General features: G+C 48.7%; 2 long non-coding RNA genes and 1 pseudogene across 2 annotated transcripts; 2 read left to right on the top strand and 1 right to left on the bottom strand.

The window, feature by feature from the left end:
* Positions 1–13,188: 13,188 nt before the first annotated feature.
* LOC115539105 (uncharacterized) lies at positions 13,189–13,256 on the top strand (annotated as a pseudogene).
* Positions 13,257–14,997: 1,741 nt separating this feature from the next.
* On the top strand, positions 14,998–16,976 carry LOC115539070 (uncharacterized). The gene is made up of 4 exons (XR_003975661.1): positions 14,998–15,289; positions 15,635–16,085; positions 16,325–16,529; positions 16,628–16,976. It is a non-coding gene; the product is annotated as an uncharacterized LOC115539070 (long non-coding RNA).
* Positions 16,977–17,226: 250 nt separating this feature from the next.
* LOC115539071 (uncharacterized) lies at positions 17,227–18,373 on the bottom strand. The gene is made up of 3 exons (XR_003975662.1): positions 18,114–18,373; positions 17,913–17,986; positions 17,227–17,505 (listed from the first exon to the last, which is right to left on the bottom strand). It is a non-coding gene; the product is annotated as an uncharacterized LOC115539071 (long non-coding RNA).
* Positions 18,374–21,493: the final 3,120 nt, after the last annotated feature.

Below are 21,493 nucleotides of genomic sequence, written 5' to 3'. Positions count from 1 at the left end.
GGTGGTGGAGCATCTTAAGCTGCGGTGTGTGGCCTGCAACACAGGTCTCACAACACTGGGATCATGTTGGTTGTATGCTATCAGCTGATGCTTCATAGCCATTGATAGAAGAATGTTTAAAAAGCTATGATTGTGCCGGACAATACGCTTAAAAAGGCTATGTTTAGCCTGTTACGTATTTTAAGCACAAAAGCTGCCCACACATAGCCACTAGGAAGCAGGATCGAACACACAAGCTGCATTACCCCCACATAGCCACTAGGAAGCAGGATCGAACACACAAGCTGCATGACCCCCACATAGCCACATGGGAGCAAGATCGAACACACGAGTTGCATTACCTCCACATAGCCACATGGGAACAGGATCGAACGATAGTTATGATATTATAACTCTAGTTCTACGATTGTAGGCGTACCCGTCTAGGCTTCGCCATATGGGCTTGTCCTGTGTGCGTGCTTGCGCGCACTGAACATTTCAACTGTACCAATCAACGTGGGCACCGCCCACATTTCCCACGGCATCGTGTATATAAGGCGGCGCATATCGCAGCCCATCCTCCACGCTATTCTTTCAGCATTTGGAGGGTACAGCAGGTGGGAAACTAGACAGCTACGCCTACAAACGTTCTACTTCATGCATTGTAGGTTATGACGTCTAGGTTTCGCCTCATGGGCTAAGGCAGGGGTGTCCAAACAGGGATGGCCACCACTACATTCCCCTCATCTAGATGTTTATTTTTATAAGTAATCAACAAGTTGTTTAGCAACATTTTTCTCAAAATCTTTTGAGGGTGCAGGTAACATAGAAATTGGCAGAAAATTAGAGACCTGGGGGGTATAGCCCAAACCTCGCTGAACATACCCAGGCTTCCTTGGGAAAGCCTGGCTCGACAGACGCAACTCCCAATCAGAGTTAAATGGTACCACAACGCTAACTTTAGATTAAATTAGTTGAACCAGGTTTTCCACTTTAGGTTCAATGCGCGTTCACACAAAAGGGGCGTTTATCGCGTCATTTGACTCACCCTTTTGAAAAATGTATCGAGCGAGAGCGGTGTATTTCACCCAAGGCGAGCAGTGTATTATTATGAACTCCTACGAGGAATTCAAAGTTCAAATCATAGCCAAGGGGAACACCGTTGCCCATAATATGGCTAGGGTGCTGGCAAAAAATAGCCGACCGTGTTAATTTGTAAGTGAAAAGATTCTGCATATTGTCTAAAGAATATCATGTAGCTATCATCATGCCATTTACCCCCATAGATGTGGGGCCAGCACGCTCCTACGAACATGGGGCCAAGTCAAAAATAAATATAAAAATATTCAATGTGGTAAGTTGTAAGCATCCATTTGAATAATTTCAGGTGAATCTAGCCTATGATTTGCAATGGCCTAGGCTCCAACCTTTAATCTCATGTTGATTAATTGTAGCAAATAAAAAGAAAACCCAAATTAATACGACTGGGAGGGGGACTTCTCCACCGCCCTTCACCACTTCGGAGCAGCTGGCTCTCGCCAATTAATAACGAAGGTCGGCCGATGATGGTAGGAGTGGAAGGGGGGATGTCCTCTGAACCCACTGCCTCGACATCCAAGGCATTTGAAATGAGAATGTATTCATGTATTGGCAATGGACATAAATAATTGTCTTGCTAATCAAATGTGAAATGATTAAGTGTAAATTAATGGTGTCATTTTTAGTTGAAGGTACAAACATTATTTTGGAGGAGCCGCCGACAATCAATCTCCAATCAGAGGTATATAAGTATCAAAGCAAAGTGTCACGTATCTTCTAAATGTTTAATCTTTGGAAAGAATTACTAGGTTTCCCTAGATTCTTGCAGGAGACTCTGTCGGCCTGTGACTCCAGGTCGATTATGGAGGAGATTTTTCTTAACAATTCTCCCAGCTATAATATGAATTTGGGGAATAAAAAATGCCTAGGCCTAATTGTGTCACTGACATAGCGGTTATGTAAGGGATAATGGACAACACGGCACTTGACTATACAAGGTTAATGTACGTTGAACGTTGGGCCACCTTTGAACTTGAAACACAGACACACTGCGCAACAGTAAGTGCACGGCTTCTTTGTGTAGCATTACCTACATACGGGCCAACAAGGACGATCAAATAACAAATACCCTCTGATGAGAACCTGTATCTCTAAAGAATATCGTCAGACAATGCCAGGGGATCGGTTCTGTCTCTCCAGAGAGACGCCTGTACGAATAGTGCGCAGAGGTCCACGGGAACAACCAAAAATGGCGACGCCATTGTCGGAGGAGGGGCTAGGAAGCTGCGAACACGCCGATTTAAGTAGCCGATCTCCAGGTAGACTAAGCTGAAAAGCTGCTCCCGACCAGGTTTGGTTGCGAGCATAAGTCACCATGGTGATACAGCGACGCTTAAAGAGATTTAAGTGGTACAGCTAACCCAGGCTTTCAGCTCAACATATCTCGCTAACCCTCTAATCGAGCTTCGTAGTACAGGCCCCAGGTCCGCTGAACCAGACTTGTGAATGGAAGTTATAATTGCCTTTTTCCGGGGCACAGGAAATTCATTACTTCTGATGGAGCAGTTGACAACATGAGTCACTGGCACTTGAACAACAGAACTGTGTTTAATAATTTAAGAATCCTATCCAAAATAATCCTTGGCCTTAGCCGTAACTCCATTATATCTTTACCAATCTCGCTTTGATATAAATCTTTAATATGTTTGTATTTTAAGCACATAAGCTGCCCCCACATAGCCATTAGGAAGCAGGACCGAACATATAAGCCGTTAATACTGTACATAGCCACAAGGGGAGCAGGACCTTACTGAAGGCTGCAATAGCTACTCCATCCACAGAAGGCAGCACCTCAGACAGGTGAGGAAGCCGAGGCTAATACGTCACATAGGCCACGCCCACTTCACATAGGCCACGCCCACTTGACGGGCAATAGCGCTTGATTCAGTTGGAGAGGCCAGAGATCAATAGGTAACCGCGGAGTGAACCGGGCTTAAGCCCGGGGCTCATTGCTTTCCCCTTTTGAGTCAGCAATTAGTTGCATAAAGTAACAGGTTTTTGCCATACGCAACTTGGGGGGGACGATTCATGGCAGAGGCAGCCACTTATTTCACATAGCCATATTATGGGCAACCGTGTTCCCCTTGGCTGTGATTTGAACTTTGAATTCCTTGTAGGAGTTCATAATAATACACTGCTCGCCTTGGATGAAATACACCGCTCTCGCGCGATTTATTTTGCATAAGGGTGAGTCAAATTATGCGAGAAACGCCCCTTTTAGGTGAACACGCATTGAACCTAAAGCGGAAAACCTGGTTCAACTAATTGAATCTAAAGTGAGCGTTGTGGTACCATTTAACTCTGATTGCGAGTTGCGGCTCTGTCGAGCCAGGTTTTCCCAAGAAAGCCTGGGTATGTTCAGCGAGGTTCGTGGTATACCCCCCTGATTCATTCATTCACACATACTGTGGCAACCCGGCTCGGGGACTGGACCGCCTCCTCGAACAGCACAAGATTCTCTTTAGTTCTTAAGCCACAAAGACCCTTTTAATAATACAAAACAAGGATCTTTTACTTAAAATAACAAAAAGATAATTGGCGGGATCCACTGCCTGGTTCCAACGGCTGGTCTCTCCTCACACCCAAGCCAAGAGAGCCCTGAAAGCGCCTTCGAGCATGCTGTTTCAGGCCACGTTTATACGTAGCAGGGTATTTATAGAAACGAATATTCCCCCCCCCCTTTGTTTTCCAAAATAACACATTGTTTTCAAAAAAGTTGTCGTTTACATCAAAACGCATTAAATGCAATACAAATATAAAGTAAAAACAAGTGTTATCTAGCGATCCGTTATCTGTATTATATTATTTCGTCTTCGGCAACATGAGCGTGAATGAAACCTGCCTGGCAACGGACAACCCCTTACGTAATCTGTTGTCCGTTGCCTGGCAACGGACAATTTATGACTTAGGCCGGTACAATTTTCACCCCCGGTACAATTTTAACGTGACAGAGGCAGTGTAGGGAGAAGGATAAAGCCATGCAAGCCAATATGAATCCTCAGAATCAACAACAACGAATAATGCGAGCGTCTTCCTGTAACAAACAAACTAAACATAGGGTGCTTATATGACGTTAAGCATTTCCTGGCGCATAATGTGACGCTTCAGAACCTAAAACCCTGTTTCTCCCTGTTGACACGACAACACATAACCAGCGTTTTCAGAAATCCCCACTTTGGCCGGAGTTTTTAGAAATGATCGTCTTCTGTGATAAAAATGGCGTTTTCGTGTAAATGAGAGGCCAAACCGCGTGGAAATATCTGCGTTTTCCCTTTGTGTAAACGGGGCCTAAGGTCTGCTCTCTCACTGGCCCTCATGTGCTCTGCATCAAGTTGATTGGCAAGGCCTGGGTTGCCACAATACCTACTATCTAGAGTGCTATGAACACATAAGTAAATTACATAAATTACAATTATATACGTTCACAAATTCCCTTCCTTGGTCTGTTATAATTCTGTCAACAAGACCGAAGTCGAGGAGAAGGTTTCCAATATTTCTGGACACCTCAACGGCTGTTTTGGTGCACGGGTTTTGCCATAACCCACTTAGTAAAAAGGTCTGTTGCTGTCAGAATAAATCTGCAACATAAAATGCATGCTATAAATGTAGTAATAATCGTTAATAGACATTCCATCCCTGTCAGACATTCCATCCCTAGTTTTCCTTTAGACCAAATCTTTTGCAATGACTATCTTTAAATGTGGTTATACATACATCAGCCATGCATAAGAGCTACCTTTTGCCCTTTGCGGTAGTGGGAAGCGGACCAATTAGGTCAACCCCAAGGACACTCGATGCCTTGTTAACATCAATTGAATGAAGGACAGGTGCCACAGTCTTCATCACCTCATGACGCTGACAGCAGGGACATTCATCAACCTTTAAAGCAGTCAAGTAAAGTTCCATCAAGATCTACTCATGAGCAGTGTTGGGAGTAACGCCTTACAAAAGTAATGTGATTACTGTAATGTATTACTTCTTGCGGCAATGTAAGGCATTACAAAAAAGGTAATATTTTTCTCTGTACAAATCTCAGTAACAATGCATTTGTAATCCGAAATTAACTGGTGTTAATGTTCAATGGTGACACTGACAAAAAATCCAACTTCCAAATCAACACATGTTCAATGCTGAGACTAATTCTTTAGTAAACAAATAAACTAAACTATAAACGAATTATAAATAAACTACAAGTATTTATAATTTGTCCAAATCAAAACATTGTCACAAACACACCAACATCTACAGGGTTTTATGTATATTCTATATATAATATGTGTTGAGATTGATTTGGCCATAATTATTCCTAATTAAAAATGTCACTTCATCACTAAACAAGACGATGAGACGGTCAACAATAAAGCATTTATTTATTAATACTGTAACATTGGAACATTTAAACATATCAACAATAGAATATATGAACATAACAACAATGGAACATATCAACAATGGAACACAAGTTAGCCAATTGGATCAGTTAAGTATGCATTAAATGCGTCAGTGGATATCGGTGACATGTGTTGGTCATAGAACAAACTGTGGAGGTCCTCTTGCAAGAACAATTGCATTGAAAAGGGTACGGCGGGTTCGGGCTGTGTGCTCAGTGTCACTGCGCACACAAGTGACCTTGGTGTGGGCGGGGTCTCCGTGTCATGGCTGTGTGTGTTTCCAGGGCTGGGGGTGGCTGAAGAGGTGGCCTGTGCTGTTCCAGTGCTGCTATCAAGCTGTAGGGACACCGCGGCCTGCAGATGACTTACTAATAACTCCAACCCTTCCACTCTCTTCTCCAGTGCACTGCATGACATGCAGGAGTAGTAGACTGGATGGATGGCTGGTGTGGATGGGGAGGAAGCCAGAAATCCAGCGGCAACTGGTCCTGGAGAAGGTGGGGGAGGGGCCAATGGAGAGCACTTGGGGGTTGAGCGGGGTAGATCCAACCAAGACACCATCGAGCAAGTGGGCCTTGTTGCCCTCAGCTCCCCAAGCTTCACCACAACAAGCCGCACCAGGGATACTGGTGCGGCCTGTCTTTGCTGCCATGAATCGTCCCCCCCAAGCTGCCCCGTCCGGGTAGCAGGGAGGGTAAACTACTCGGGCCCTGTCTAACGGGGACAGGTCCTCGTAAAGGCCGATGAGCTCGTCTACCCTCCCCTCGGACAGGGCATGTTCGTGGCGCAGCCCCACTAAGGCCATGGCCAAGCGGACCACGGCCAGGTACCCTGGCTGGTTGTCTGGTCCTCGATACTCCTGCGAACACACGCTGACACGGAAAACAAGTGAAACGGACGCCACAGAGCTCAGCGTTTGATCGAGCGAGTGAGTCGCACTCACCTCAGCGGCCTGCTGAGGCTCTGGCGAGGACCGGCCGGGGGAGCGGGGCTCGGGGGGATCGGTCGTACGGGATGGCTCGGGCGCGGGTGCGTCAGCTGGATGCCCTGACCGTGGGTCCGTCCGAGGAGCGGTGAACTCGCCAGGCACGTGGAGGGTGAGGTCCTCCAACTCCTGCCGGCCTTCGGCGAGCTCGTCGTCCTCCTCGGTAGGTGTCTCGCCCGTTGGCACCGCCGAAGGTTTGCAGGAGGTCATCGATCAGCCGCTCGGTCGCCGCAGCTCCACGCGTGCGGCGACGGCAATGGAGAGCCATCTCCCTGCGGCTGACGTGCCTCCACACTCCGGCGTCGGACGAGAAGGTCATCCCCTGCGCCTCTAGCGTCCTCCTCTTGGCGTTGAGCAACCGGGCTGTGTCCTCTGGGTCCCACAGGAAGATACTGGCAGACAGCTGCTGCAGGAAGGGCTTGTACAGCTGGTGGCTCTCGGTTGTGACACCTGATGCGTAGCGTCGCATCAGGTGCCAAATGTCCAACCGGACCACCAGCTTGTCCCACTCCTGGAACGCAGCAGCTGCCTTGGACCCCCCGTGGGACGAACAGCAGTCCCGGTCGACATAGAGGACGCGAGGCTGCGCTACCCCAGCGTCCCGGTACCGCCTCATTAACCCCGCAGCCATGGGCAACAGGCCACCCCCCTCGGTGGCCGTGAGCACGGACATTAGCACCTGCCTGTGCTCGTTGCCCACGTTGGTCGCCCAGGCTGCGGTATGGGCGGCGGCACCGGCGAGCTTCCGGGTCACCTGTTTGAAGGCGAGGCCACAGACACAGACACAAACACACAAGTCAATAAGGCTGCACGCACGTCGCAAGAGTGTAACGCTCGTGCTCCGACACCACATTCACCCTCTTGGTCGAATCCATCTTTAGGATGGATCCGAAGACTGAGGTGACCCGGGCCTTCACGTCCTCCAGGCGAGACAGGATGTCGTGGCAGTACACCACCAACAGCCAGCCGTACTGCGGCACGTCTGGCCATGGTTTCGGCGGTGGGGTGCACTGGCGTACGACACCCGTCGACGTGAAGGGCTCCATGACGCTGAGGTAGTGTATGGACCGCCGCATCCAGGCCTCTGTGTGTGCCTCACAGAGTTTTTTTTGCAGCTGCGTGGCGCTGTTCCCCCGAGTACGCTCACGCAGCTGGATGATGACCCGCCGGTCGCAGGCAAGCCTACAGGGGAGCGCACGTGTTACAGAAGAGCCACACGCAGACACACCGACAGTTTTCAGACAGCTACTTACTTGTAGGTGAGGATCGCCGGGAAGAGGGCGCGATGCCCCTCTCCCAGCTGCCTCACGACCTCCTGCGACCAGGCGGCTACCTTCCTCCGACACCGACGGCACTCCAGGTACTCGGTGGCCATCAAGTACCAGCCGTCGATGTCCAAGACCTTCCGGATGGTCTTGTACATCCCACACTTGGTGAGATGCTTCTCGCAGCATGTCGGCCGGGGACCCCACATGTGCAGGGGCGCCCAGAGGAACAACCGACAGGCGAAGAAGGTAGCCGCCGAGGCGGGTGGCTGAGAATAGTTCAGCCGGGGCTGGGGGGGGTCCCACCACAGCTTGAGGTACGTGGTGAGCTTGAGGGACCCCCCGCTGGTCTGCTTGAACAGCGCCCGGCCGATCCACTCCTGCTCTTCCCCGGTGAGGGCTGTCCGCCAGCCATCAGGCAACCGGGTCTGTGAGGAGGATGAAGACAACACAGACAAACACACCGTGAGGAGGTCAAGTCGCTGCTTGCTACGTACGCAGTCCGACGGTCGTCTCCACCGAGTCGTGTGTCTGTGAGTACGACGGGCGTGTGTCTGTACCTCAGCCCGAGCAGGAGTGGGCGTTGCCGGCTGCTCCGCGTCGCCCGTCGTCATCTTCCTCCTCTTCTTCTTGGGCTCCGGTGCCAGGGTGGCCTCCCCGCACGGCGTCTCCTCCACGGAGACGCCACGAGGCTCCATCCTGGTCTGCGCCGGAGCCCGAGCAGGAAACCCGACCGTCGGCGGAGCAGCCGCAACCTGTGGTGGTGGTGGTGGTGGTGGTGGTGGTGGGGTGGAGGACGGTGCCGGGGGAGGTGGAGACGGAGGCGTCTCCAGCGGGAGCGGGAGGGCCTGAAGGACCTGTACGCCAGCTTCAGACACGGTCACACACAACCAAATGGCATCAGCACAATGATAGTGACGGGGCACACACAACACACAGGCAAGCGAGACTAAGTGAGTCTGAGCATTCATGACGTGCAGCATGCCGTTGATTAGATAAAATGGTTTAGTGCTACAAGGCGACTGTTAAGAGGTGTGCTACAAGGTGAACGTTAAGAGGTGTGCTACAAGGCGACTGTTAAGAGGTGTGCTACAAGGCGAATGTTAGTTACAAGGCGAGGTTTGCTAGACTGGGAGTTTAATCAAATCCACATTACCAACACGTGAGTGAGGATGGCGCGTCTACCACCTACAAAGACGGCTACATCACCTGATAAACCTACCTTTGTCCTTCAGGCATCAGCTTTAGCGACCAGCAAATTAAAAAGTTACAGTTAATACAAACATACTGACTCAAGAATAGATATCAGTTGTGGTGTGTATGTATGTATGTGGTGCCAGTTACCCATTTCCACGTCAGTGACCATCCGGACCAGCTCCTCGTCCGTCACCTCTGTGGTGGGGGGCGGCGGAACCGAGGGACGCTGGTCTCTGACGGAAGACACCGCTATGGGGGGGGGGGGGGGGGGCAACGGTTAGTAAATCGTGTACACTCAACCTCTGTTGTGTGAAACAGAAAGAAAGAGCTACCGACCTGGAGCTGCAGGCCGTGCTGGTGGGGTCATCAGTTTCCTGATCTGGGCCTGCAGCTCCCCTGGGCCCATCGGACGCCCGCGCACAAGGGCCGAGAAATTGGGAGCGGTCGGCTTGCGAGGCGGCAGCACGGTGGAAGCAGCGGCCTTGCTGGTGGTGGTGCTGAGGCCGCTGCTGGTGCTGCTGCTGGCGGGAGGAGGGGGTGTAGCAGCCGCCTCCGCCGACCGCTCCTTGTCTCGGCCCGAGAAGTAATTTATGGCGACGTCCATGGCGCTCCCAGGCTGCGGTGTCTTCCGCCGTAGCCACTTGACGTAGCTGCAAGACAATGATCGAAAATCAACACGCACATAAACATGTCACAGCACCGTCTCCACTGCCCTTCACCACAATATGACTTACGTCTGACGCTCCTTGTCCTTGGAGTCGTACAGGTCCTTCAGGGTGTCCTCCTTGAACAGCCCTAAGCCAACAAGCGCCTCGCCCCCCCACCCGGGCAGAGTGGAACGAGCCCGGGCCTCCTCCTGCGCCCGGCGGAACTGGAGGTACTCCGCAAAAGCGGGGTGGGCGCAGGAGTAGCGGGCGAGGCTGTCCTTGTTGGCCATGAACGGGCTGTCCGAGGCACTAGTCTCCCGCTCCCGCTGGTGACTGGCGACCAGGTGACAGGCGTAGCCCGCGTCGTTCTCCAGGAGCCACCGGAAGGTCTGACCCTGGTACTTCCCCAGCTGGATGCTGTGGCAGCCCAGCACCAGCATGGGGTTCCCAGGGTCACCGCCCCCGGAGAGGACGCGGGCTTGGGCCTCCTTCTCCACCTCCCCCGGCTTCTTGGCCCTGGCGGTAGCCTGGGTCCCGCGTGGCCCCATGGCGGCGGTGAAGGCTGCCGCCGCATCAGAGGCCCGCAGGACCAACTGATGCGACGGCGTCAATTTTAAATTTGCAAAAGACATCTACAATGACAACAAATGACACGACACAGCATTAAACGAGCATTGCATTAAACGAGCATTACAGTTTACTCCCTTAAAGTGACTTTTATGTTCATGGATGCTTACAGGAAAGATAACAGATGGTTTGAAAGGTTGGACCGCGCAATCCGTTTCAATGGGAATCGCGACTCTCCGTAATTTCAACATTAATTTTAACATATTTATAATTCGAAATTCGTCCCAGCCTTTATACCACATACACACTATAGTCTATAGCATATAACCGAGTCGTCCTCTCACATTTTAATGCATTTTTCAGGGTTTACCAGCTCTCGATTTCAAGGCAAACTCCCGCGCAATCCGTTTCAATGGGAATCGCGACTCTCCGTAATTTCAACATTAATTTTAACATATTTATAAATCGAAATTCGTCCCAGCATTTATACCACATACACAATAGGGTCTATAGCATATAACCGAGTCGTCCTCTAACATTTTAACGCATTTTTCACGGTTTACCAGCTCTCGTTTTCAAGGCTAACTCCCGCGCAATCTGTTTCAATGGGAATCGCGACTCTCCGTAATTTCAACATTAATTATAACATATTTATAATTCGAAATTCGTCCCAGCATTTATACCACATACACAATAGGGTCCATAGCATATAACCGAGTCGTCCTGTAACATTTTAACGCATTTTTCACCGTTTACCAGCTCTCGTTTTCAAGGCTAATCGCCACATCCTACCTTATCACCGAATGCAGGGATAATGGCTGACACACGTGGAAGGTTTTCCTCGAGTTGATGCTGATGCGGGTTGCTGATTGGGCGGGGTGCCCCTCGAGTTGAGGTCCCTCGAGTCGATGCGGGTTGCTGATTGATCGGGGCGTCCCTCGAGCTGAGGTCCCTCGAGTCGATGCGGGGTTGCTGATTGGGTGGGCAAAAGTCGAGGGAAAGTCGTGCGGCTGCCGATTGGCTGAGAAACAGAGAGCATCGCTGGACAGATAGCGCAAGGATGACACGCAAATTCGTGAAGCGTTCTATCTTTTAAGTTTTAATTCAAAGTTTTGGAGTTCTAGCCAACTTCCTTCATATAGCTGCCATTGACCCCCCCCATGTAAAATCTTGTGAAAATTTGACCACGTGTGGAGTCAAAAAAGTTCACACAGAAAGTGTCTAGGAGCACGTTTTAGGCCATTTTGAGTCGTTTGCTAATGGGTTAGGGTTAGGTTAAGGGCAACTTACCACTTTTCAAAAACGTTTTTTTGGACCTAGCTCGGGCAAACAGCGGGGCGTGGGAATTCCGAGACCCCTCTCGGATAGCTCTAGCCCCAGCGGACTTTTTTGGGTACTGCAATCTTGATTTTAAAAATTTGAAGTGAAGCGATTTAAAGGAACAGCGGAGCGTGGGAATTCTGAATAGTGCCCGTGGTAGCCCTGGGGCCCCTCTACATGCCCTAGTCCCTATTGTGGGCGATATTTTTGAAATTGGCAAATTCCTGTGTTCCATACACCGCACAACCCCAGGAAATGCTGAAACAATTACAAAATAACCTGCACCTCATACACAGCATAGTACCATGTATTTTAACATTGTTTCGTTTTGAATAAAGCAAAAAACTTACCTTAGAGTAGTCCTCCGTCTTCGTTGGTTCATTTTGGTACGGTAACTATGAAGCAGAAGGGAGGGAATTTGGCGCCCCTAGTGGCAACTTTTTTTAACATTGGAAAACACCTAAAAGCGTTGCCATGGGAACAGGGAGAGGGGCGTGGGAACATGAACCCTATGGGGTGGTAGCTATGGATCAGGGCTACGTCTGTGCCAAGTTCTGGCCTCCTGGTGGCTTGGTTTGGTATAGAAAATTGAATTTGAAATGTTCAAATTTGTGCCACTCGGCAAGGGAAAAATTTGTGCCACTCGGCGAGGGAAAAAGGGGTATTAACGATATTTGGTGTGAAAGGTGCTCTAGGCTCCTTAGACAGGTGTGCGAAGTTTTGGAGTTCTAGCTAACTTCCTTCATATAGCTGCCGTTGACCCCCCCCCCATGTACAATTTTGTGAAAATCGGACCAAGTGCGGAGTCAAAAAAGTTCACACAGAAAGTGTCTAGGAGCACGTTTTAGGCCATTTTGAGTCGTTTGTTAATGGGTTAGGGTTAGGTTAAGGGCAACTTACCACTTTTCAAAAACGTTTTTTTGGACCTAGCTCGGGCAAACAGCGGGGCGTGGGAATTCCGAGACCACCCTCGGATAGCTCTAGCCCCAGCGGACTTTTTTGGGTACTGCAATCTTGATTTTAAAATACGTAACAATATCATTCTAAACAAATACAAAATGGTCACCAAGGTCAAGGCCACCCTCCCCACACCACACTCTACAAACATTATTCGAGAGCGCCCCCTATTGGACATAAAGTATAACTTAGCAACCGTTAAGTAAATACGATCTCATTCTAAATAAATACAAAACGGTTACCAAGGTCAAGACCCCCCTCCCCACACCACACTCTACAGACATTATTCGAGAGCGCCACCTATTGGACAAGGATGCAATTCAGGTCTATAAGTAACAAGACAAGAAAATAAAATTCACAATAAGGGCTTTTGGTCTGTCATATTTTGCATATTGTAATGTAATAATAATTATAACATAACAAAGGGTTCTCGTCTTCATTTACGACGAGAACGGCCGGTCAAAAGCGTTGATTTCACGGGGATTCGATCCGACGCTTTGGGTGTCTCTGTTGTCGTTCGCTGATTGCTGGGTCGTAATAAAAAAGAAGTTCTTTATCGACGCGACGAGTGAGGTGGGTTTTTTCCTCTTTTCTGTCGGATAAATAAAGAGAAGAACGTTCCTCAGCCACGTTATCTTTTGCGCTATCGGTCCATCGAAGCTTTCTGTTTCTCAGCAACCGCAAATCGCCCAACGTATGAATCGTCTGTTGTAGCTCCACCAGCAGATAGCGTTTGGTGTCTGAGCAGAGGTACATAGCTAACTGAGGATTAGGCAGTATTTGTGTTACTTCGGTATCACATCTACTAAAATTGGAACGATACAGAGAAGATTAGCATAGCCCCTGCGCACAGGAAGGTTACCGTTCTTCACTATCGGGGTTCGGCCCGCGGCCGAACCCCGCGGCGCGGTCCGATTTGGCGCCCCCTTCCGGCCACCGCACCTCTGGCCCGTCCCGGCCCCGGCGGGCACCTCGGACCGAGAATTTGTCCGGTCCGACCGGTCGAACCGACGGTTCGGGGTCGAAATTGGAACGCACCGTCGGCTTTGAGCAGAGGCCGAAATCGGAACGAACGGAACGGAACGGAACGAAACGGAACGCACAGGGTCAGGTCGGGACACGGGTGGAAACGCCCATGTCGAGGGACCGGCGCCTTTGTAAACAAGCGTCTGATTCAACCCGTGTCCGTTATTGCAATACGTCGCTTGTTTATCAAAGAGAGGCTTTATTTTCAATGTATTGCTTGTTTATTAAAGAACGGCTTTATTTTCAATGTATCGATTGTGTGGAACGTCTCTCACGGCGAAATCAACACACGCGAAGTCGTTCAAGGCCCGATAGGGCGTTTATTCATTAAATAAAGGGTAAATCTGAAATCATACGTGTGACTCCGTGAGCCACGGTGGTGTCCAGGGGAATTGTCTCTCCGGCCGGGCCGGTCTCGTCCCTGGAGGGGGAGGTCACTCCCGTCGGTGAGGCCTCTTTGGCTCCGGCTGGTGGATATCGGCGGTATACGCCATCCACCGCCTCTCCCTCCGGCCGCCTGGCTTGAGGGGTTTGGGACCGGGTTGCCACAATTGTTTATCAAAGAAGGCTTTATTTTCAATGTGATTGCTTATTAAAGAATGGCGTTATTTTCAATGTATTGATTGTTTATCAAAGAGCGGCTTTATTTTCAATGTATTGCTTGTTAATTAAAGAATGGCTTTATTTTCAATGTGTTTATTAAAGGCTTTATTTTCAATGTGATTGTTTCTTAAAGAATGGCTTTATTTCGAGACGCTTTTACACTGTTTCTAATGTATTGCTTTTTTATTATTCAACTAAAAACATTTGTTATCATTGTTGTTGTGGACTTGTTGCTTAAAGTAAAAAGAAGGGACAAGCGTGTGTAATACAAACGGATTTATTAAATTAAAAACAAGCACAACACAGGAGGGGGGTGGGAGGAGGAGCACGGGAGGAGCAGCCTCACAGTCTGCCGGGGCTGTGTTCCTCTCCAAGCTCTGACGCCGGGCCCTTCGCCCTCCTCTCCTCCCGCTGCTTCCTCTGCTTCCTGGTGAACGGATTTCAACATCGAATTTTAGTTCTTTAGGTAAATGCAAGCAGTTTACTTCGAAACGCATTCAGAAACAATCAATTCACCTCTTTGGCTTTCGCCTCTTGCGGTCCCTCCTCTCGGCCGGCCACAGGTCTACGGCTTTGCCGGCGTAGAGGGAGCAGAAACTCTCCCCATCGAACCGGCTGTGGCCAAAGTCCTTCTGCGCCGGCTGGAGGCACCGCTGGCAGATCCGCAGCTTGTGCGTTTTGCGTCGAGGGGAAGAGGAGCCGCCGACCTGCTCCTCCTTCCTGCGGGCGATGTTCCACAGGGTGGTCCTGGGCACCTTCCCGGCGTCCTCCGGGGCCTGTTGGCTGATGAGCCACTCACGAGCGGTGAGGCCCCCTGGGCCCGCCTCCAACTCGCAGTACGCACTGCTCTTGTAGAGCGCGTGCCCCGTGTCCAGGGTCCTGGGTTGGGCGCACGTGGGGCAGGGGTCCCCCGGCTGGCATTGGGGCTTCCCCTTCTGCTCCTTTAACACCCTGGGGCCGGATTCACAAAGCATTCTTAGGAAGAAAAAAGTTCTTAAGTAGCACTTTTTTCTTAACTATGTTCTTAAGACAAAATTTAAGAAGATTTGATATTCTTGAAGAATTTCTTAGTTTTTTCTTAACTTTTTTCTCAACTTTCTTCTTAAGTTTTTTCCTAAGTTCCTACGTTTTTTCCTAAGAAAGTACTTAAGAACAAATGAGATTCTTGAAGACAAAGTTCTTGAATTTCTTCTCAAATTTCTTCACAACTTTAAGATAACCCTTCACCAGTCTTAAACCAGCTGAAGTGAAAAGGTAAGTCTTTCTTTAAACATATCTATATGACATTTATATGAATTCATTAATATATTGCTTAAACCAAGACTATATGTTAAAAAATGTTGTGAATTTAAGCTTGTCATACTAGTTTTAATATATCAAAAAAGCCTATTTTGACAATATTAAAAGAAATGGGCCTAAACTGTCAGTTACTATTGATAATACCAGACAGTGTTGGGAAGTAATAGTTATCAAGGATGTTTGATTATACTTGAATGTTCTCTTAAGTATATCTAGAAGGCAGTTGTATTTATTTAGATTATTAGATAATTTCAGTAGGCCAAGTCACTGAAAACATATTACTCTTTTCTTTTTTTTTAGATGGAAGTTCTTTGGGTGGCAGTTAGGGAGGAAAATCCACCAAGGCCATTGAGAGACAGAATGGATCCGCTCATACTCCCTGATCACATGTTGATTCGACAATATAGGCTCCCTAGGCCTGCAATTATTTATTTGGCAGATATGCTTTGACCTGAAAAGGAAAACAAGGCGATCGTCACCCCTTCCGGTTGTAACGCAAATTTTGGCTGCCCTGAGATTTTTTGCCTCTGGGTCTTTTCAAATGGTGGTGGGGGGCACCCTGGGTGTGAGCCAATCATCCGTTAGCCGAGTGGTCAGAGATGTCACAAATGCACTCTGTAGAAGAGCACGGCAGTTCATCAAGTTTCCAGCAACAGACGCAGAATGCATTCAAACCAAACAGAAATTCTTTGAAATAGCTGGATTTCCAAACGTGCTGGGGGCAGTTGATGGGACACATATTGCAATCAAAGTATGATAATGTACAAATATCCTATTCTTGTATTCTTGTTATTTTGGATCCATTCTGCTTTGTTATATGTTGTTTATAAAAATATTGACTTGAATATATATATATGTGTATGTATGTATGTATGTATGTATATATATATATATATATATATATATATATATATATATATATATATATATATATATATGTGTGTGTTACGTGGGGATTAATGTGCTAACTAACTTATATTCATTTCATAGGCACCAAGTGATGAGGAGGATGGCTTTGTCAATAGAAAGAACTTCCACTCCATTAACACTCAGGTGATCTGTGATGCAACACTAAGGGTTACTGACCTTGTGGCAAGGTGGCCAGGCAGTACCCATGACTCCTTCATATTGATGAATTCGGGAACTTATTAAATTTAATTTAATGAAGGAGAAATGCCAGATGGATGGTTGTTAGGTGAGTAACTAGTGATGAATTTTAATTTAGACTACACAAAATCATTCACTGTATAATACTTCAATAATTGACCTAACTACTTTCCTAACCAATAAAAGGTGATAGTGGCTACGCTCTACGACCATGGCTGATGACTCCAATCCTCCACCCAGCAACAGAGCCTGAACAGCGCTACAGCCGTGCGCAACGCAAAACCAGAAGTGTTGTGGAGAGGTGCATTGGGGTTGTCAAATCCAGATTTTGATGCATTGACCGCTCTGGTGGAGTGCTCCAATACACCCCTGAAAAGGGGTGTAAAATCATCACCTGTGCCTTCATCCTGCACAACATCTGCATGATGTACCGGCTGCCTCTTCCGGATGTTCCAGACCACCATGAACCAGAGGGAGATGGCCCCGTCCCCGCCCCATGTAATACCGGCATTCAAGTGAGACAAGAGCTTGTAAGGAGGAGGTTCATGTGAATAAATAAATAATAAACGACACCTGAAAATCTATGAGCAATTTCTTTTATTATTAATATTACTAATACTCATTATTAATACTAATATATAATATATTACTCTAATATAATATAATACAATACTTTATAATACTCTAATCTATAATATATTACTCTAATATGTATCTAATATAATACTATAATACTCTAATATACTCTAATATAATATAATCTAATACTCTAATATATATACAATACTCTAATATACTCTATAATACTCTAATATATTATTACTAATACTAATACATTCTTCCTAATATTCCTTTTTTTTTAGCTCAAATTTGGCTTTGGCCAAGAGCAGTTTCTCTCTCTCCACCAGTAGAAGTTGCTCTTGAACCCTTCTAAGTCCTCGCACTTCCTCCAAAAGGTCTCTTTGAATACAGATCATGTCCTCCATGCTGGGTGTCATCACTGGTGTGGGCTGGAGGATGGATTCTGAAATTAGTTGTGAGAGACTAAGATCTTCTTCAGAATTCTGTAAGAACAAAAAGAACAGCAGAAGGTTCAATTCAAATGTAAAAACCAAGGGGTAAATGTCAGGACTGAGTGAGAACTGAGATTTCCATCTCTGCAGTCATCTCATCTAGGAAATCAAATTCCAGTAACAGCCTAGGCTACTGTTTTACTGTGTTACAGCAAACAGCAATACATAACTGTAATTACACTACTTTTGTAACACATTATGCCCAACACTGGATGGTAGGCGCAGAAAGACACTCATGCTGAAAAGTCAATTTCTCCCCTCCTCTTTTGTTTGACATTGAATAGCTGGATGGCCCAGGGGACATACCTCCTCAAACTCTTCACAAAAGAGGCAGCTTTCCTTAACAATATAAAAATATATGGTGTGGTAGTCATTGTCTGATACAGTTATAAACTTACATTTTGTTGAACTTCAAGTTCAATGTGGGGGGGGACAATGTCTTCAGTCATCAAATCAAGGTCCACCATAGCATCTACAGAAAAGCAACAGAATCAGGAAAAGTGGGCCATTAGATAGGTAGTGAAAAAAAAAAGCTTCATCAACAGGATCAACGTAATGATCAATAGCTAACAGTTAGTGACAGTAGCTTGTGAGCTTACCCGTTTGTGTCTGCTGTAGCAGCTGCATACAGCTGTGGTCTCCAGTGTCCACCCCTCCTTGAACGCCTCCTACCAGAGATTCCCCTATCATCCCCAAAATCTTCTCCTCCAAAGGGTCGAGTTTAACAGAGGACGTCCCTCCTCCTGTCTTCCTCGTCTCCCTCGTCCTCTCAGCAGCTTTTTTCTTTACGAGGGATTTTACGTCCGCCCATTTTTTTTTTATTGCAATCGCATCGCGCTCCGTCTCCCCTACTGCGGACACCGATTAGGCAACTTTCGCCCACGCCCTCTTCTTATTATCTGCAGTGACAACGTTATCCAACTTCCCCATTAACATTCTTTGCCTCGAAACCACCTCCTCCACCAACACCTCCAACTCCTGTTTTGAAAAGTTCTTGCTGCGCTTGGCACTGTTGTCCTCCATTTTTTCGGTTTATTATTTAACGGTTTATTCTCCGTGAAAACCAAACCATAAACATCAACAAAGTACACGTAACATAGCAACGGGGCCAGCCCCCACCGCTGCTCCAGCAACAACAAGAGCGCACGAGGACGAACATTACATGCATTCCTCTACTACGTTAACAATCTAAGAAGTTCTTAAGTGAGAAAACTAAGAAGTTCGTAAGACAATCGACAATTCTTAAGAAAAAAATGGTGAATAGCGTTTAAGAAGATTCTTAGGAACTTCTTATATGTTTTCTTAAGAATCTTCTTAAGTTTTATCTTAAGAACACTTTAGTGAATCCGGCCCCAGGTGTCCTGCCTCAGTTGAGACTTGTGGCGGCAAATGGTAACCCTGCTTGGCGTCCACCTGTGCTTCCTTTTCCTCTTTGATGGAGGAGGAGGAGCAGCAGCAGCGCTGTCGGACTCTGAACACAAGGCAATATAGAACACTTTTAGTCTAGGTCAAATGAAATGGATGGATGTGCACACACACACACACACCAATTTAGCAAGTTAGATACACACCTTCTGGTTCCACGGCCTCTGGCTCAGGCTGCGCTCCGAGGTTGCTGTTAGTGGCTTCCATCGTAGTGTGGTTTAGAGGCATCTCCTGCAGCCCTATTTGAACCTTGTACGGGAAAGGGGTGGACCTTCACCTGCACACGGGAGACTTTCCCGAGGCCAGCTGCCCTGTCTGATCTTTTGTCTTGGCTTGATCAGTCATCCTGATAGACAAAAGAGTCCAAGTTGGAGGTGTGAAATTAACTCAGGGTGTCGGGGGGAGGGGGGGGGCTCTCTGCGCTTCAGTTCTATTTCCCACTGCTACTGTCATGATAGATGTGTGTGATGTGTGTGTGTGTCCATCATGCTGTTTGAAGTGTTGTGTGTGTATGTGTGTGGCAGTTAAAGACATGATTTAAGGAAAATACTCGGACAGCCAAAAAGGTAGCAGAAATTAATGGATGCGCATGCATGATCTTGAAAAAAGAATGACTTTTAGCAACCCTCTTTTATGTGTTGTTAATTTATACATTGTTTAATAAAGAATGGCTTTTTTTCAACCAGCTTTTAAGGTGTGTTTTCTTTTTGTGATGTGATTTGAGCAAAAATGTTTCTTTCTTCCATACAAACGACACAGAGTCTTTCGGTAACGGTAGGCTGTTTATATATATATATATACATCATTTACAATGGCTGGTGGTCCCTCTACACAGCCAGTTCCACACTACTGCTGGGGGGGGGAAAGAGTGTCAGGGTGGCGGCGGGGGGGGGGGCCTCGCGGTCTCTGGCCAGCCGATCACGGCGCCACTGCTCCACCGTTCCCCCGTCGGCCCGGGCGCAAAAGGTCTCCCGCTTGTAGCGGCTGTGGCCGTTCTCCCTGGTCTTGTGCTGGCCACAGCGGCTGCAGGTAAAGCCCGAGACCTTTTTAAGGGGCTTGAGGTAGACCCCTAGCTCCCGGGCACGACGCTCCTTCTCCTCCAGGACCCTGTGCCTCCAGACAGTGGAGCGGGGCATGGCTCCAGCAATGGCGACGGCCGGAGCGGCAATGGCTGGAGCGGTGGCCGCGGCTGAGAGCGGGCTGAGGTCCGGGGGGGTGGCGGCGGCGGCACTCTGCTGCTTCACCACGAGGTCGTAGAGCTCCGGGGCCAGCGGCCCTCTGATTGTTGCAGCCAGACCAGAGGCATCCGCGGGCAGGCGGTGCTGGAGGGGCTGGTCTGGCTGCTGGGGCTGCTGCAGCAGAGTCCGTGGGGCCGACAGGGGCTCCGCTGCAGTCTGGGGAGCGCTGGGCCCCGGGACTGCGAGGGAGAGGGTGTCCCTCATCTTATTTTTTTCCCTGGTGTTTTGCCTTTCAAGAAATAGAAACAATGTGTTAATTATGACGACAAAGATATCAATCACAACGACAAACACACACACACACACACACACACACACACATCAGTTCTGCGAGCCAAAGTATATGGACTTACCACATGGACAGGGTCCGCTGGTTCACGTCAAACAGCATGATGCGGGTGCTCGCCATGAGGGCAGGACAGTTGACCACGTTGTCCTGGATCAATTTGTAATCCCTCATGACGGCACCCCAGCGGTTGAGGCGTGCCCCGGCGATGGTCTTGGCGTCGCCGCTGTGGACGCGGCACAGCTCCAACATGATGGCCTCGACGACCCTGCTGAGGCTTGGGTACTGTGCCGCTCCCGCACCCTTACCCACGACGACACTGTAGAGAGAGAGCGTGTTAGTTACTGATTATAGGGGGCTGTTAAAAAAAAAAAGATTGAAGGAAATTGTTAATGCACTGCTTACCGCTTCACACTGTCCACTCCCGGGATGTGGGCGTGGCGGTTGCTGGTCTTGAACCGTCCTTTAGCCAGCCGGTCCTGGTGGCGGGGGGTGAAGGTCACCGGCGCCTTGTCCCGCTCCGTCAGCCTCTCCCAGAGAGCGATGATGCCTCTGGTCTGACGGGCGGTGACGAAGGCGTGGTGACGCAGCTCCACGAGGCCGTGGGCCAGGGCCACCGCGTGGTGGTACCCGGGCTGACCGTCCGGCCCGACGACGTCCTGAAAAAAACGCACAGACACGGCACACGATGAGACGCCGCACGCAAACACCGCGGCCGATATGAAATGTGGACAGGCGACTGCCACTCACTTCCTCCTCCTCCTCCTCCTCCATCTCCTCCTCCACCTCGGAATGGGGCGATCCCAAGGTGGCATCGACCTGGAGCACACCGCAGGGCTCCTGGAGCAGGGCGCTGTGGTGTGCCAGGAGACGGATCTCCTCTGGCTCCTCCTCCGGGTGCTCCTCCTCCTCCTCGAAGCCGACATCGGCGGCGGCCTCTTCCTCCTCCTCGGCCCCATCCAGAGGGTCGGGATCCGGCTGCAGCACAGCGCCCGACTGGGAGTACAGGTACTCCACCCCCAAGAGTTCC

This window comes from Gadus morhua, unplaced genomic scaffold, assembly GCF_902167405.1.
Source record: "Gadus morhua unplaced genomic scaffold, gadMor3.0, whole genome shotgun sequence".
In the NCBI taxonomy this organism is placed as follows: domain Eukaryota; kingdom Metazoa; phylum Chordata; class Actinopteri; order Gadiformes; family Gadidae; genus Gadus; species Gadus morhua.
The sequence above is the reverse complement of the archived record's forward strand: the minus strand, read 5'-3'. Positions and strand labels throughout refer to the sequence as shown.